Here is a 17,302-nt window from a genome sequence, read left to right as displayed (position 1 = left end):
TCTTCATGTTCCAGTCCCACTGCCACTCCAGCAGCCTTGGCCTTCAGTACCTCCTCTCTAATCTTCGAATTGGCTGCTGCCCCAAGTCTTTTCCCTTCCAATCTCTTCCCACACTGCAACCAGACTAATCTTCTAAAAACACTATTTTGGTCATGGAATTATATTGTACAAAAACCTTCTGTGCTTATCATTTTAAAGACTGAACGCTGGCTCTAATGCACTTTTTCAAATACACTAGAGATCTATGTTTGTACTTGAATTCAACCTTATCTACTGCATTACTTATGTTAACCCCAAAGATATCCAGAGGTTAAGGTGTTTTGAAGTTCAGAGTTTGATCATGAGATTTGGAATTATTTCAGAAAAAAAAGAATTCCTAATTCCATTTTGAGAAAGTCAGAGTAAATTAATATTTTGTTTCAGCATTTGGTTTTCAGAGGAATTAGAAAGAGGGAGAGAGATAGAAAGAGAGAAGGAAAAGATCTAGAATTCATGTGCTTCTGGGAAAATTAGATTTTTGTTTTACCAGAATTGTTTGAGCTCCCTTCTTCGCGGCTCCCCAGAATGAGTCTCTTTCCTGAGTTTAAGGACATATTATCTTTAAAAATGCTTTTTTTGTGTATTTGTCTACTCAGTTCTAAAAATAATAAAAATTCAGCTTCTCTCAGTGTTTGAAGGGGAAAAAAAGATTTGGGAAAGAAAACTAACCATATTTGAGATTATCCCAATGAGTTTTCTGCCAAAACACCAGATGCTCCTGGAAAAAAAATATCTGCCATAATTTGCTCTCTGGGAACTGTGCCCAACTCTTTTTGCAGGGATAAGGAGAGCAAAGTAAAAGATTGAGGTAAATGGCAATCCTACTCTAATAAACAGTGCTTTTATATAAAAAAGTACTATTAAGACTGTTATGATTACAGCGCTAATTCACATTAAAATTCTATTATTAATCAAGAAATATAAGGGCACCTCAGAACAAATGCAGTGTGAATGCTGGTCATTTGTCACACTTAGTCTTCTTAAAAACTTTTTATATTTTAATAATTAAACTTTCTAGCAGTATTATAAATTTCTTCTTGGGGGTATTCAAGATTCAGAACTTAGCTTTACATTTCCATTTTCTCATGTTGATTTTTGTTTTCCTTTTTAATTTTTACATGAGTTTGTAAATGCCCAAAGCCTTTTATAAGCCAAACCTATGTTGAATTTTCCATATCCATATTTAGGTCCCTTCCGTCTCCTTTCAGTGAATGAATGCAGCATTAGAAATAGAATTGAATTTTGAGAAATGCAATGTGTGTGTAGCTTAAAGTGAGGCAATTGAAGTAAACCTCAAATTAGAAGGTAGTCCCAACTTATTATTTTTGAGCCTAAAAAATGACTTGTGTCCTCTATTTTCATGCAGTTCTGCTATCTGGCTCCAGCCTACAGCAGGAGCAGACGTTCTCATAAATTGTGAAGACTTTGCTGTACTTCTCAAAACTCTCTAGGACGCAAAAGAAAACCAGAGAAAGATGGGATCTATCTAGAATTTCCTGCCTTCTGCTTTTTGAGCTCCCCTAGATTTACTCAATCGAAGGTTCAGATTTTTCTGAATAGTTCATCATTAAAAAAAATTTATTATGGACCGAAAATATGTGTGACCCCCAAAATTCATGTATTGAAGCTTTAACACTCCCCCTCCTCAGTGTGGCTGTATTTGGAGTAAGGAAGTGATCAGATTTAAATGAGGTCATAAGGATGAGGACTTGATTCAATAGGATTATTGTCCTTATAGAAAGGACACCAGAGAGCTCACCCCAACCCCATCATCCCTCCCTACTGCCTATGCACTGAGAAAAAACCATGCAAGGACATAGTTAGAAGGTGGCTATCTGCAAGCAAAGAAGAGAGCACTCACCAGAAACCAACCTGGCTGGAAACTTGATCTTGGACTACCCAATTATGGTATTTTGTAGAAATACAAAGTATGAGGAGACTAATACAGTATTCCTATTTGTGGTGATAATAAAAGAAGAGACAGAAAGGAGACTGATTATAGAGGAGGGCAGGCATCTTATCTTGTTTATTGACTGTGTCCCTAACACCTGAAGGAGGGCCTGGCTCTTGACTGGTATTCAGTGTTTATTTTGTTAATGAATGAATAGCTGGATGAATGAATGAATAAGTATGTAAATCATCTAAGCTTCTCATGATAACTCAATTGATTACTGAAGTAGATTGCAAGAGGGAGTATTGCATTTCCTCCCTTAAAAATTTTATATGTACACCTATCTTGTTTATTTCCAATTATATTGGGGTAGTCCCAACTAAAGGCCATTCGGAGGGTTTTTTTTTTTAAACTCCAGATTTTATTTGGATTTCACCAGAATTCCCATTAATGTTCTCTCTTCTTTTCCAGGATTCAGTTTAGCATACTACATTGCATTTGATAGGCATGTCTCCCCAGCCTCCTTTGGTCTATTATTGTTTTCCAGTTTTTTTTCTTGTTTTTCATGACTGTGAGGAGTACTGGCCAGCTATCCTATATAATGTCCTCCAATGTAGATTGGTCTAATGTTTTTCTCATAATTAGACTAGGGTTCTGGATTTTTGGAAAGAATACCACGGATGTAAAATGCCCTTCTCATCGCATGATATGAGAAGGCTCATGATCTCTACATGAAATCACGAGTGATGTTAAACTGAAGTTGTTTGTACCAAATTATTATGATTTCTTAATATTTATGTAGTATTTGCAGCAATAAAACTTGTACCTTCTGATCGGACATAGAAGATCTCAATCTCATTCCCTTAAATTCAGGAGTGAAAACTTCTCCCTTTCCACTAATGTTTTGGAAAGTAAGCTTATATGTATATATCTTTGTGTGTGGTCTTGTACATAATGAATACTATCTTTATAGCCTAATCTTTTTCTTTTTGTCCAAGGAACCATAGTGAAATATGCTGGATAAATTAATAAGGAGAGATTTTTCTCTAAAGTTCTTGGTTCACTTCTGAGATCCAGAAAGAAACTTTGATGGCATAGAGCCCAAGTTAGCCCTTTTGGCATTAGTGCATTAGGCACCTTATAAAATGTAATTTATTTAATGTCCTGCCAGCCATACCACCCTCAAGTGTGATGTCATCAACACATTAAATAAAGACATTTGAGACCTCCAAAAAAAATTAGTTTTGGCAGGTAACCCAGAAAGTCGTATGGAAGCAGTAGTGTGGTCCCTTCAGTTACACCTGAGTAATGCACTTGTGAGTAAGGCAGAGGGCAGTGTGCTGTGTGCTGTTGGGCAAAAATGAAGAGACATAAAACTGAGAGTCAGACCACTTCATTCTAAAAGATTGAGGTATTTCACTCGGCCTTGTATTTTTTAGGGATATTTATATTGGAACTTATCCAAAGTTGAGTCAGATTAGGGTGAGTAAAGTATCCTCTGCAGTATAGAGTGCTTGTCCAGAGGGATAGTTGCCTTGGTCAGGGTTTGGCAGATGGATGAACATTTTGCTCTCAACAAGGTCTTTAACTTGCTCAGCTTCCCTCTTGAATTGGACCCATTGTGCCTCACTAAACTCTTGAAATTCACTATTCACATTTTACCTTCTGTCTTGGGATATCATTTAATGCATCCATAGTCACAGTGTAATCAAGAAGTGTTTGTGACCCAGAAAGTGAGAGATAACAACAGATAAACAGTAAAGAGCATTTCTGTATTAAAGTTATTTTTGACCATGAATGTTGACTCAAACTGTGATTTCGAAAAGAACATTTTTAAGTGTCTTTCTCTAGTTCAATAACTCTGTTTGAATGCCTATTACATGCGAATCACTATGTTAGATCTAACAGATATAAAGATAAATAAGAAAGGCTCTACCTTCATGTAGTATATCATTAGACAAAAATAAAATTCATAATTAATCAATAAAATTCAGAATATTTAATATAATAAAAACAATGAAAATATAACAATAGATTTTATGAAGCTGTTTACATTATTAAAATAGAGGTTTGTAAATTGGATGAACATTTTACTTTATTAAGAGATAAAGTCATGCCTGGTTACCCATAAGCATTTCTGAATCTCATAAATTAAACTTCACAGTTGCCCTTGTGATTTTGTTGGGATATTATCTCACCAAACTAGAAGTCAACCTGAGACCTTTCAGCTGCATAACTTGACAGTTTTCAATACTACACCTACATTCTTGGCAGAAAAAGGCTCCCAAGAATTCTGAATTCCTAACCTTTATGTTTTCTTGGAGGTGTGTCATCAACCACACCTGTAGTCACCATCCTCATTCCTTCAGCATTCTATTAAGCTGAGTATAAATAGTTATCTACCCAACACATATTCTTGACTTTCAGAATATTAAATGATGTAATAAATTTTAGGAGGCTTGCAGAAGAAAAAATGTGATAGCATTGTAATGATTTTTATCATTTGTTAATCGTGATATATCTTTCATGTGGCTCTAAGCAGGTTCTATTCTGGAATGCTCTGCCAAGCAATAGGGGCCCCCATCTTTGGTTTCCAAAGATGGCATAGTTTCTCGAGTTGTCCACAGCTTTTTTCTTTATTTCTTCCTTATTTTTTCTGGTGGGAGAAAGAAGATGAGGGCTTGGGAATTTTTCTTATTTTCATATATTCTCAGCAGTGCATTTAAAATCATTGTATTTTGTTCAACATTTAGGTTTTTATTGTTGAAGAGCTTTTCAAAATATCTAATTCACTATCCTCTTCAAGTGGAAGTTCTCTGTAGAAACTCTAGAGAAAGGAAATTGAATACATACATGTGATTTTTTCTCATTCCTTTCAGCTTTATCTCCTGTTCTACTTGTAAGACAGTCTTTGCAAAGAAAGAATGAGGTACTGGAATCAAGTCTCTGATATTACGAGAGAGCACAGAAAATTCTGTTAGGTTCTCTTCTATAATCTCCCTTTCCTCACCCCCACAGCAACTTTGAATTGCTAGGAAATTTTAGTAGTTCTTGTGGAAATAGGAAATGTGATCTGGTCCTCCAAGAAAGAGAAAAAGTCAGGCCTCTTTTGCCTGTTCTTTAGGCAGATTTATCTGATGAGCTTAATCTGATGACCGTTGCAAGGGCCATATATAGAATTAGGGTATGATCAGAACAGCTAGAAGTGTCATTGAAGATACAGAATAATGGTAAGGTTGGTAATGCCAAAGCAAACAAACAAACATATCAGTGCTTATAACCAGGCATTGTTTTTAGCATTTTATAAATTTAGACCATTTAATATTCTCCATAACCCTATGAGGAGGTACCATGATTTTCTCCATTTTACATTGTTTATACATCTTGCCTAACATCATCTAGGTAACAGGTGGAGGATCCAGCCCTCGAGTCCGGTTCTAAATCTCCAAGCTGCTTCTCACTGAATCATTCAAGATGGCTTAGTCTATAGCCTGTGTCCTTAAGTTCACACAATCATCTATTTAGATACGAATTTGAAACGAGATAAATTTCAGTTTTATGTTACATTAATAATAGGTGATTAGTTACATCTAGGCCTTTGTATATATATTTGCTTAGTAAAATTAATCGTAATTTTTTCTTTCAGAGGCAGGTAGTAAAGGTAAGAATTATTTTGCATGTTCAACTATAACATTAAACAAACATTTTTTAAAAAGTCTTTCAAGTTTCCTCTATGTACCAGTTGTTGTATATAGGATCTAGGATAATAACGTTGGACAGGACAAGCAAGGTCCCTGGGCCACAGGGTTTTAAAATCTGGTGGAGGTTACAGATAAGTAAATACATATAAATATAGTTAGATAAAAAAGAAGCGATATCAAGTCTTTTCTACTCATAGATACCTAGCTATCTTGAGATTTTGCTATTAAAGTCAAAACAAAGGAAGACCACTGATAGAAACATGGAAGTAACTTAAAGAAATTATGACTGCTGATCTGTGAAATTTTGTAATGATGATTCTTTGGCACAGTGAAATTTTATGTAATAAAAAACATTAATGGAGGAGAAGCTGTAATTTTAACATCTCCGGGTTATAATTTAAGAAGATGGCAGCAAATTGGAATAGCACCACATGAAACTCAGAAATATTTGTTGAATGGATGAATTGAAGAAAAGCAAAACTGATTGCAGAGCTCTTCTATCTTGCCCCTTAGTTGAGAAACATTAGAACTATTCTTTGTAATTTGCTTAATTTCATTCCTCATGTTAATGATTGCTCTGCTAGATCTCAATTATTTTTTCAGGTTTTATTTTTTTTTGCAAAGAATTCAGCAATTCTCTTCTTTGCTCTGTTTTAGGAACATCTGTTGCAAATCTAGTGCTGAATTTATTTGAAACTAACAGCTGTACAGTAGCACCTTAAGAGAAACAACCTAGTTGAATTTTCCCTACCGCTTCCTTTCTAAATTTTTTTTTTTAATTACATTTAAATTATGTGATATGAGGAATATGGGAATGGCAACAATTCTCTCTGTTTAGCATGATTTGTCAGTGTTTTGTGTTTATGATAATCCGAATGTATTTAATCCAAATTTTTAGATATTTAAAGGCTACAAAAGAGAAAAAAAAGTTACAATTTGAACTTGAAGCCAGTTGTGACCTGGCTAACACTTTCCAAGTGAAGTGCCACTGCTCAGACTCTACAAGTTTCTTTGACAAATTCCCAACTGATGTCTGCCTAAAAATCACTTTACAATAAATTTGAATGGTATAGCAATTTGAGTCTTTGAGTGAAGCTTACTTTTCAGAACTGAGCAAACAACAAGCTACTACTAAAACAACCATTCAAAAGAAAACCACAAAACTACTACCGGACTAGACTCTACAAATCTTGGGATGCCTGACTCAGAAGTTTTAGCTAATTCTGCAAGGAACATATATGAAATGTTTGCAGTCTCCTTTGGACACAAAAAAATACTACAGCAACAATATACTCTTTAAATCTTGAATTTGTAAAATTGCTCAACAACCAAGTAGAAGAACTTAGGCTCATATAGCTAAATATGTGTTTAGAGTTTATTATGCTAAGCGTCTTTACTCAGAGTCTATAACTCCAGACCACAGCCCTGAGAGGTGAAGATTGTTGCTAACCTTATGTTGTAAATGAGGAATGAAATTTGAATAACTCATTTAAAGTCATGCAGCAAACATGTGCAAAGACTAAGGTCACTAAGTGAGCAAATGGCAGGGCTGGGACTGAAATGCAGGCCTTTCTAATGCAAAATTCTATCCGCCTTAATGCAACTGAGGACTTATCTTTTAGGTATCTGCCTTGGGAGAGTGAAAAAGTAATAAAGGAGATATTAGGGGCAGAATTCGAGACACAGAAACGCTGCATAATTCTGTGACAATATGCTGATTCTCTCTTTTCACTCCATCCCCTAAAAGTGAAGTCCTTTTTAACTTCTCTTTTTTTCCCTGTTGCCTCTACACCTCTTATTTCCTTTGGTCCCCATATTGTTTATTCCTATTGTGTACTAATATGGGCAATTCTTCTTAAGTGCTCATCAGGGTCTGCAAAACTGTGTACATATCATAAGACAAAGGCGAACTAAATAGATAAAAGAGAGTACGTAGAGATCAAAATATATCATTCCAGCCTCAAAGTCAAGTTTTGTTCTTCTGTATTCTTCTAATAAACTGGCCACAAAGAATCATTGACTGATGTCATTTTAGAATTGGAAAATGCCATAGTTGTAATCTAGTCAACATTTTTACTGTAAAGATGAAAGAAATGTGCCCTAGGAAGCAAGGGTTACATCAGAGGTCGCAAAGCCAGCAAGTGGCAAATCTGAGACTTTGCCATGGGAACCTTCACGCTCAGCTTATACGCTCTCTTCTGAATTGATGTGACATAGGTTTCCTTCATGGTACACAGAGTGATTGTTTGGCTTCTTTCCAAACAGGAGATTGCATACTGTGCTGGATGAGGCAGAGTATATTGCCTTTAAGACCGAGTTCTGGCATTAGGTAGACCTAAGTACAAATCTTGACTCTGCCACTTAAGAACTGTGTGATTCAAGGCATGTTACTCAGTTTTCTCATCTGTAACAAGTAAATGATACTTCATGCCTCCTGGGCTTTTTGAGAGGATTAAAGGAAATGTTTGTAGACATTTGCTTTCTCTGTTCATATTCTGTGCTAAGTGTTTTATATTGATGTTTTTCATGTAATATTTATAAAGTATGCTAAGTGTTTAGACCATATAATAGTAAATGTGTGTGTGTGCCTCTACATACATCAGGGATCAGAAATACACACACACACACACACACACACACACACACACACACAGAAATTTCACATCAGAAATTTCATTTAAGTCTTGTCTACACTGACTTAAATAAATAACAGTGTCTTGTGGTAGGCAGTTTCAGAGCAATTGTGGTTGTCTCATGAAGCTACAAGAGCTCACACTCCTTTTGTCTTTTTGTCCTGCCAAAACTTTGGTAGAAGGCTTCTACTCAAGGTCACAGGGTGGTTGCTCAGTCACACTACCATGTGTGCTTCAGGCCATCAGGTAGTAGGAAGGAAGACAGTAGGGGGCAGAAGGGCAGAGCATGCTCTCCTGGAAACGTTGCCCAATGATGGTATCATTAACATGTCTGTCTACAAGAAAGACTGGGAAAGATAGTTTTTATTTGGTCATATTCTGTCTCCAAGTGTATGAAATGAGTAGGTGACTGGCAATTTATACCACATATTTTTAAAGATCAGGTGAAGATTCCATAAAACTCTCCTTAATTTACTGAGGAATATATATACTGTATATATTCATACATATATATTTTATTATAAAGAAAACATGGATACTTATCACAGACAGAAGTAGGGTCTTAGTATATGTAGAGATCAGGAATGTAAATATGATTTTCACATCATTCCAGCGAATTGGTGGCTGGGATTTGGGGCAGGGATTAAGCAAAAGAAAATTACTCAAACAAATGATTTTTTAATGGGTTGGAGTAACTGAAGCAGGAATCAGAAAGGAATAAAACAGCACAGGTGAGGCAAATCAGCGAGAAATGTGATCAAAGAGATAGCTATGGGAGGACATTTACCTAGGTAGAGAGAAATTGTCTAGGAATGAGAGTCATAAGTAGGAGAAGGTTGCTTCTCATTCAAGAAATTAGGTGTTACCTAACCTTGAGGTCAACAGATAGAAAACTTACTTGCAAAGGAATGGCCTGGCCTCTTCATTGATGGGATAGGAGAGACAGAGATAGAGAGGAGAGAGAGGGGGAGATGGAAGGGGTTGGGGATGGGGAGAGACAGAGAGACAGGAGACAGAAAGAGAGAGGTGACACCCACGGGCGCCCACACATGCACGTGCACACGCACACACACACACGCACACACACACAGAAAGAGAGAAAGAGAAAGAGAGGGAGGGAAACGGAGATCTCCAGTTCATATGTGAGATAGGAAGAAAGATGAGAAGGGAAATATAATAGCTTATAATCAGCTGCTCCAAGTTGAATTGAGTAATGAATCTCTATAATTACTTTTCCTGACATATAATAAAATAAATTTTCCACCCTCACTGCCTCCCTGAGCTTGGACTTTCTTTCACATCCCTTACTGAGCAGGGCCATTGAGGAAGACAGACAGCAAAGGGCCACACAGCCAAGTTTGAAGTCTTAGAAGAGAATCTCCTGAGACATTGGCTGAGAACCAAAGAAAGTTACTGTGGCAGAAACTTTCTAAAATTTTTCCGCTCTACGATACTCTGAGCCTATTTTTGTCACAGACCTTCATGATTTGGCAAATGAATGACATTGACTCATTCTAGGATGTTAAAAAGAATTCTGAAATCTTCTGAATATGTCAACTCATTAGGTATGTTTGAGGATAAGAGTGCCTAGCACGTAGTAAGCATGCTATATAAATGTAATTAAATTTATCAATTAAAATTAATCAATGAATAACCATCTAGAGAGTATTTAGTATGGCTCCAGCAAATGACAATATGGTTGTAATTATTCAGCTATTGACAGTGTTGCAAAAACTAGCTTGCGTAAAATATAATTTGAGTGTTTATTTTCTAGTATTTTGTTGAAATCGTCATGAATGGACTATGTCTATGCAGGGAAAAGTACTTTGCAGGAATAACAGCAACAATTGCTTTAAAACTTGTTGATTTCCTAATAAAATGCCTTGAAATCATATCACTTTTCTAAAATCTATAATTCATGAGGATGAGAACATCATTCCTCACCCCAACAAAAAAATCCTCTAAAACAGATGAAATTATATCTAATATTTTACTTATATTCATAACAGATTGGCTAAAAATCCTTTCCTAAGTTAGGCTTTCTTCTTTGTTTCCCCAAATGTTATTTTTAAAGGGTAAGTGTTAGTGATACAAGTTTGATTATCTTAAAGTCTTTCCAACTTTGTATATCTGATGCCAGTGTTCATTCATTCAGTGAGTATGGTCCTACTATGTTCAAAACAGTAAGTCAAATAAGATCTGATTCTTGCTTTCAAAAAGCTCTCCATCTACCAAAAGACAGGAATATACAAACCATCAGTTAAAATAAATATAGTGCTGTTAGGCTATGAAAGTGCAAAATTATAGTGATATAAATGCTATAATGATGATTTGCATAGGGTCTTCTGGCAATATCAGGATCATATTGGTGTCATTTTTAAAAGCTTAAACTTGAATTTTAATGTCTGTATTTAAGTTTTCTAATCTGCTTATACCCCTCACTAGTTGTGTAAAGTGGGGCAAATTACTTCATCTCTCAGAGCCTCAAGTCCCTTATCTGTAAAATGAAGATAATAGTATTATTCATCTCAAAAGGTGTCTTGAGGACTTAATGAGATGTGTTTATAATGAAATCACTTAGAATAAAATAAGAACTTCTTAGCACTATGCTAAGTTTTAGCATTGTCTCTCACCAATTTCATCTTTCCCACCCTCTCCCTCAGTGGCTTCATACCAGCCACATTTCCTCCAGGTTCTGCAGTGTATCACACCTTCTCTGCCTCAGGACCTCAGTACATGCTAGATCCTTGTCTGAAATGCTCTAACACCTCAAGTCACCTACAAATGACTCATTTCTGCATTTCAACCCAAATGCCTTTTTTTCTGATCCCAAAGTGTAAATCAGATCCATTCACTTTGCTGTCTTCTTTTCTAGCTGCCTATTGTTTTCATATACAGAACTTGTCATAATCTCTAATTCCATACTCTGCTGTATTTGTATATTTATATTCCTGAATAGACAGTAGCTCAAGGAAGGTAAGGCTCATATCTTTTTGGTTCATCACCATAAATTTAGTTCAGCACAAAGCTTGGCATACAAGATGCACTTTAAATATTTAGCATTTAAAGAATAAATGAATGGAAACATGACTTTGCATACAAAGCATTAACACTGTGTTTGGCTCTTAGTGTCTTTTAAATACCAATTTTACCTTCTCAAAAAGCAAGTATCAGATTTAGGTCATGGGGAAGTCAGAAAAATTTTCTTTGTTGACATTGGAGACGAATTTTGAAGTCAACTTCTTATCCCCCATATTTCTGGCTTTGCAGAACTGAGGTTTTCAGGCTATATCAGTCTGTTTTATGGCAATTCAGAAAAATTATAGGGAAAAATGATGAGTCACTTCACTTTTGAAATTATTTGGTATAGTTTCTTCTGAAGTGCTCAGGGCATTGCCTCACATTACCTCTTTGAGGTAGGTAGCAGGAAAGATGATTATTTCTGTTTCAGAGGTAGAGAATTATGTAACAGAAATCAAAAGTTAAGTCAGGCAATGTGATAGAACTGAAAGAGATGAAGGTCTAAAAGGCAGAAGGCAACAAAGCAAACTTAAAATGTATGGGTCAAGAAGACTATTACTGAATTCTTAGCAGCTTGCATGTTTGGCAGCCATAGACTACATGCTGGAGTTGATCCACCCAAAGAGGGTATGCAGAAAAGGGAGTGGTCCCTATGCTAGTAGTCTGGACTCCCCAAGTGAAACTCACTAGAGCCTCATTAGGAATCAGAATGTCTCCACCTTGGTGGGCCTTGGCCTTGATCCTGCAGACTGAAATGACCTCTAGCAGGTCAAAATATGACTCTGATAAAGTCACAAGTGTTGCAAAGTACTCATTGTTTTAACTTAAGAACAATATTTTTTCAGAAAATACTAAAGAGTTCAGATTTGAATGGCTCTTTATGGAGTTTTGTAGAAGACCATCATTCTACCATATACTCCAATACTTCAACTTTTCTAATCTAAGCTCATTTAAAGAACTAAAAATAACCAAGATGATGAAGTATTTAACATCTGTTTTACTTAAAATGAGTAGAAGGCAGAAGGATTAATCTTTTTTGGGAAACTCATCAAAGTTTACAACAAGAATAAAGATTTCTGATTTTTGTTCAAAAAAAAAATTTTTTTTTTTAATTCTTCCTTGGTCTCTGGCCCCTACACCAAAAATTCTCAGAAAAGATGTCAACCGACACTATGAATCCAGAGTACTCAGTTTTCTTGTCTCAGCTTTGGCTGGCATGTCCCAGCCCATCGGAATCACTGGATTTTGTGTCATTCTATAAATGAATACTGTTGTTTTCTCCTGCTTGACATGCCAGTCTTGCAGATTGAGGCTATGACTCCTTTGAGTCAACATTTATTTAGTGTTTATAATACAGAGCAAAATCTAAACTAAGCTCTGAAAATGCAAAGACAACAAAGCAAGATCACCTCCTATGAGGAACTCTAATCTACTGAATAGCGAGAAATGTCAACAATGCTTTGCAATGTGATAAATACTCCATTGCTGTCACACTTTTCTTGGAAGCCCAGGAGAGAGAAAGGCCATTAATTCACTCATTTATGGAACACCTACTTAAAAAGCTTTGCCCTGTGGCTGAGGAAGATAAGCTCTGAAAAAAGTTTCTTTTACTCCAAGAACTCTGCTTGCTCCTTTGGGAGGCAAACCTATACATAAATAACCCAAATAATATGTAATGAAATCTATGGCCATGCCACCCTGAACACGACCAATCTCGTCAGATCTCGGAAGCTAAGCAGAGTCGGGCCTGGTTAGTACTTGGATGGGAGACCACCTAGGAATACCAGGTGCTGTAGGTGCTAAAAAAATAAATTAAAAAATATATATATATGTATTTAATGAAATCTGTTATAGAGTCTTTAAAGTAACTGGAAAAGGACTTTGTTTTTAGGAGGACATCTATTTCAAGCATTATGGCAAACTAGAAATCTTGAAACCCTCCCACACGTAAAAATCCTTAGTGAAATATTTTTATGTTAAAATACATTGCTGAGCTGGAAACAAAGTAAAGAAAATCCCAAGGCTGAAAAGTAAAGCAAAATTACAAATTCATAAAGGTAAGCCAGTGGTGAAAATCAGCTGTTTTCTAAAATCACCCACTGTTTCCCCATGACTTAGGTATTGGTTTGTCACTAAACATAGGTCATGAAGAAAGACTAAGACTGTAGCAGAAAGGATACCAGATTTGAGACAAAAAAGCCTAGATACCCCAAATTACAGTTAGTGAAACGGTAAAGTAGAAAAATTTCTTCCTTGATCTTGACTTTGGGTGAAAGGGAAAGTTTTCCTCTGGGTAGCCACTGCAAGTATTTGGTGCCCAAATTCATGCTACTTTTGTGTTTGAGATACCTTAAGCTGAGAATTTATTATAAAGTGACCTCATGTTGGCACTGTCCCAAAATGCTTGGGAGAAGTAAATATAAATCCTCTCTGGAAGAATGCACCTTTAAAATCTATGCCTCAAAATTCCTACAGATGAAGTTTATGGAACATATGTTTGTGATAACAAAATCGTGAAATTCAGGGAAAGAAGCAACAAAAAACATGAGGCAGTTAAAAATATAAACAAAAAATGAAACACTAGAGAGACATAAAACAGCCAGACCAATAGATATTAGACATTGTAATTATTGAATTAGTACAGTTAATGTGTTTAAAACAGTAAAAAAGAATATTTGAAGTATGAGTTTAGAACAAGAGATTTAAAAAAATAAATTGGTATATTTGAAAATAAAATGGAAATTGTATAAATAAAAATAAAATAAATGAAATGAAAAATACAGTGAATTTGTTAAACAACATATTAAAGAAAGCCAAAGAGAGAATTAGTAAACAGAAAGATATACAAAGAAATCCAGAATGTAGCAAGAGAAATGAAGAGATAAAATATTATAAAAGAGAAATTAAGAAACATGAAAAGATGCAGTGAGACAGTGTAACGGATATCTAATTGGACTTCCAGAAGAAAAGCAGAGATAATGTAGTCAGACATATTTGAAGTGATAAGTTCTGAGAATTATCAATAAATAAAAGAACTATGGATCCTGAGAAGGAGAAAGTCCAAAAAGTTCAAAGCAAGTTAAATAGAAAGGAACCCACATTAGGACATTTTGTAGCTAAACTTCTGAATACCAAAAACAAACAAAAACTCTTAAAAATAGCCACAGAGAAAAAGTAAAACAGTTTACCTATGAAAAAAATAACAGATTGAGATTTAACATCTCAAAAACAACAGCGTTATTGAAAAGAAAGATCTTTAAAGTGCTGAGAAAATACTTGTCAACCCAGTGTTGTGTACTCAGGTACTCAGCAAAATGATCTTTCAAGCTTGAGAATAACATGGAAGTTTTTCAGACAAACTCTGAGAAATTTTTTAAATCCATAATACACCCTAATTATGCAAGAAGGGCAAACGAACAAAAACAATTTGTATAAACAATAGCAATACTGTGTAATTTTGTGGGTATAATAGTGGCATAATCAACATATTATAGTAATTGGGCTTTCTTTGATTAAATACAGATGTTAAAATATTTTTAGGCTAATATAAGAATTTATAATTCCAAATTAGTTGTGAGTTGATGTGTGGATAAACAAGGGGAAAAAAATCCAAACGTCTACCATTAAAACAATGGATAAATGTGCTATATTCATATAATGGAATAGTATGCAGCAATAACAATGAAGGAAACACCCGTACAAAATTGCAAATGTTATAATATTGAACTAAGGGAAGAATACGCAAAAGAATACGTCTAAAATGGCATCATTTATATAAAGTACAAAAAAGGTGTGAAATAAACCATATGGTGAACAGTTAACTGACTATAGAGCAAATCTCAACAAATAATCAGTTTCATATAGCCCCTGTTTCCTAACCACACTTCAGTTAAACTAGGAATCAATAATATGAATATGTTTTTAAAACTCCCATACATTTGACAAATTTTAAAGAGGTGAGATTTGTATTTGAGAAGATGGATAAGAAAGTCAACAGGAATATGTAGTAGTGATAGTCAACATTACGGAGGGCTTACTCGCTGCCAGACACAGTTCCAAGTGCTTTATCTGTATTATCTTATTTATTCCTCCAACAATCTTATGAATTAAGTCCTTTTATTAGCATTGTTTCACTGTTAAGGAAACCAAATAACTTGCTTGAAGTCACACAATTGGTAAGGGGTGGAGATGGGATCCAAAGTCAGGCCATCTGACTCCAGAGATCGTTCTTAACCACTTTGCAATGTTGGCCAGGATTAGCAAAGTTGGAGAAATAGGGAGATACAAGGCTGTTTGGGAAACATGTTTACAGGTACAGATGGACTGTGAGGGATGTTGGTGATAAAGATGAAAAAGTATCTGATAGTGGAAAGAGAAAAATTTGAATGATAAATTGGATTTACTCTGCGTGTACTAGAGAAACACCAAAGGTTATTCAGCAGAGAAATGACATAATGAAATCTGTATTTTTAGGAAGATCTGTCTGTTATTATGGAGGAGAAACATTTGGAGGGCGAGTTAGCAAGATCTTTTAGCAGAAATTGAAAAGGACCTGTGCCAGGGAAGTTTGGATAAAAGTATAAGAAGAAAGAGCATTTCTGCAGAAAAATTGATTTTTGATACACAATTAGATGTTAAGAATGATTCCAAATCTCCAAACCTCTGCAGCTGGGAGGTTTGTCATGCTATGAACCAAGATAAGAAATGAAAATGAAGGAATAAATTATGTGGGAAAGGGTGAGGCCTTGGTTGGTCATGCTGACTTTTAGGTATGACGAGATAGAAATACTTAGAGGTGTATTGCCAATGCTGAAAATGTGGGCTGCACTCAAGCAAAAGCAGCGAAAAAGGAAGAGCTAGAGTCGTAGGCTTGGGCATCATCCTACATGGTGGTGATGCATCATGGACAGCTTCTGAGAGAAATTTCTTCAGCACAGCATGCCCGAATTCCAGATGCTAAAGGTTAGAGGAGAGAGGAGACGGAGAAGTACAGACATTCAGTGTCTGCTAATCTTTTAAGAAGTTAGGTAGCAAAGAGAAAGTGAAGGAGAAAATGCTAAACTAGAGGAAAATGGCGTCAAATTGGTAATAACTGCTGACATTTATTAAGAGCTTTACATAGATTATTTAAATTAACCCTCATAACTCAGAGGTGGGTACTTTTGTTATTTACATTTCATAGATGGGAGATGTTGAGGCAAACAGAGATTAAGATCACACAGCTAAGTGGTCAAGTCAGGATTTACAGGTAGGCAGTCTGACTGGAATATACTTTTTTAAACATAATACTAAAACACATCAGTATTCTCAGCAGTAGGTGAGATTTCAGCAGGCTTGTTGCATGAAGGGAGTGGAATGAGGAGAGGGATTGAGAAGAAAGAGGGCCAGGTATAGTGGAAAATAGAAGATGCTGGGATTAACCAAAAGGAGAGGTGGGGAAGGAGAAAATGTTCTCCTTTGGGAATAGAGAAAAAGAAGGGATGATGGAACTACTTTGAGGTGTGGGTGGCAGGAAATCACAGGGGTTCATTTGGGTGATTTGGTACTGTAGTTTTGTCGTGGAGACCATCTGTTGAGGTGAAGGGAGACCAGAGTAGCTTTGTGGCACTAAGCAGTAGCTCTTATTTGAAACAGCTGGGGACCATAGAGGCTGAAACAGTGGCAGTGCAGTGGAGTAGCACATTACTTGGGGTTAGCGTCTAATGTCAGCACGTAAAGTAAAAATCACATGTAATCAAAGTTACTTTTGAAAAATCCCTTAAGTCTCCTATAAAGTACAGTACGTATGGTTTTGTGTGTATGTACTGTCTTGTCTCTCAGTCTGACAGAGCCAGCTTTTCCTCTAGCAATGAAACAGATGGCAATTTTTTTTTCTTTTTTTCGGTTGAGCGTTAGAAGAATGAGTTGGCTTGCATTGGGCTCTTTGTATGAAAAACCTATATACATCGAGACTCCACGGTGCAGGATGGTATTACAAATACAGCCTATGCAGACACACTAAGCTGTGAATATTGTGT

At 35.8% G+C, this 17,302-nt stretch overlaps 1 pseudogene; it reads left to right on the top strand.

Annotated features, from left to right (window-relative positions):
- Positions 1-12,965: 12,965 nt before the first annotated feature.
- On the top strand, positions 12,966-13,084 carry LOC112483901 (annotated as a pseudogene).
- Positions 13,085-17,302: the final 4,218 nt, after the last annotated feature.

This window comes from Pteropus alecto, unplaced genomic scaffold (assembly GCF_000325575.1).
Source record: "Pteropus alecto unplaced genomic scaffold, ASM32557v1 scaffold196, whole genome shotgun sequence".
In the NCBI taxonomy this organism is placed as follows: domain Eukaryota; kingdom Metazoa; phylum Chordata; class Mammalia; order Chiroptera; family Pteropodidae; genus Pteropus; species Pteropus alecto.
Note: the sequence above shows the minus strand (reverse complement) of the source record. Positions and strands in the feature narration are given on the sequence as shown.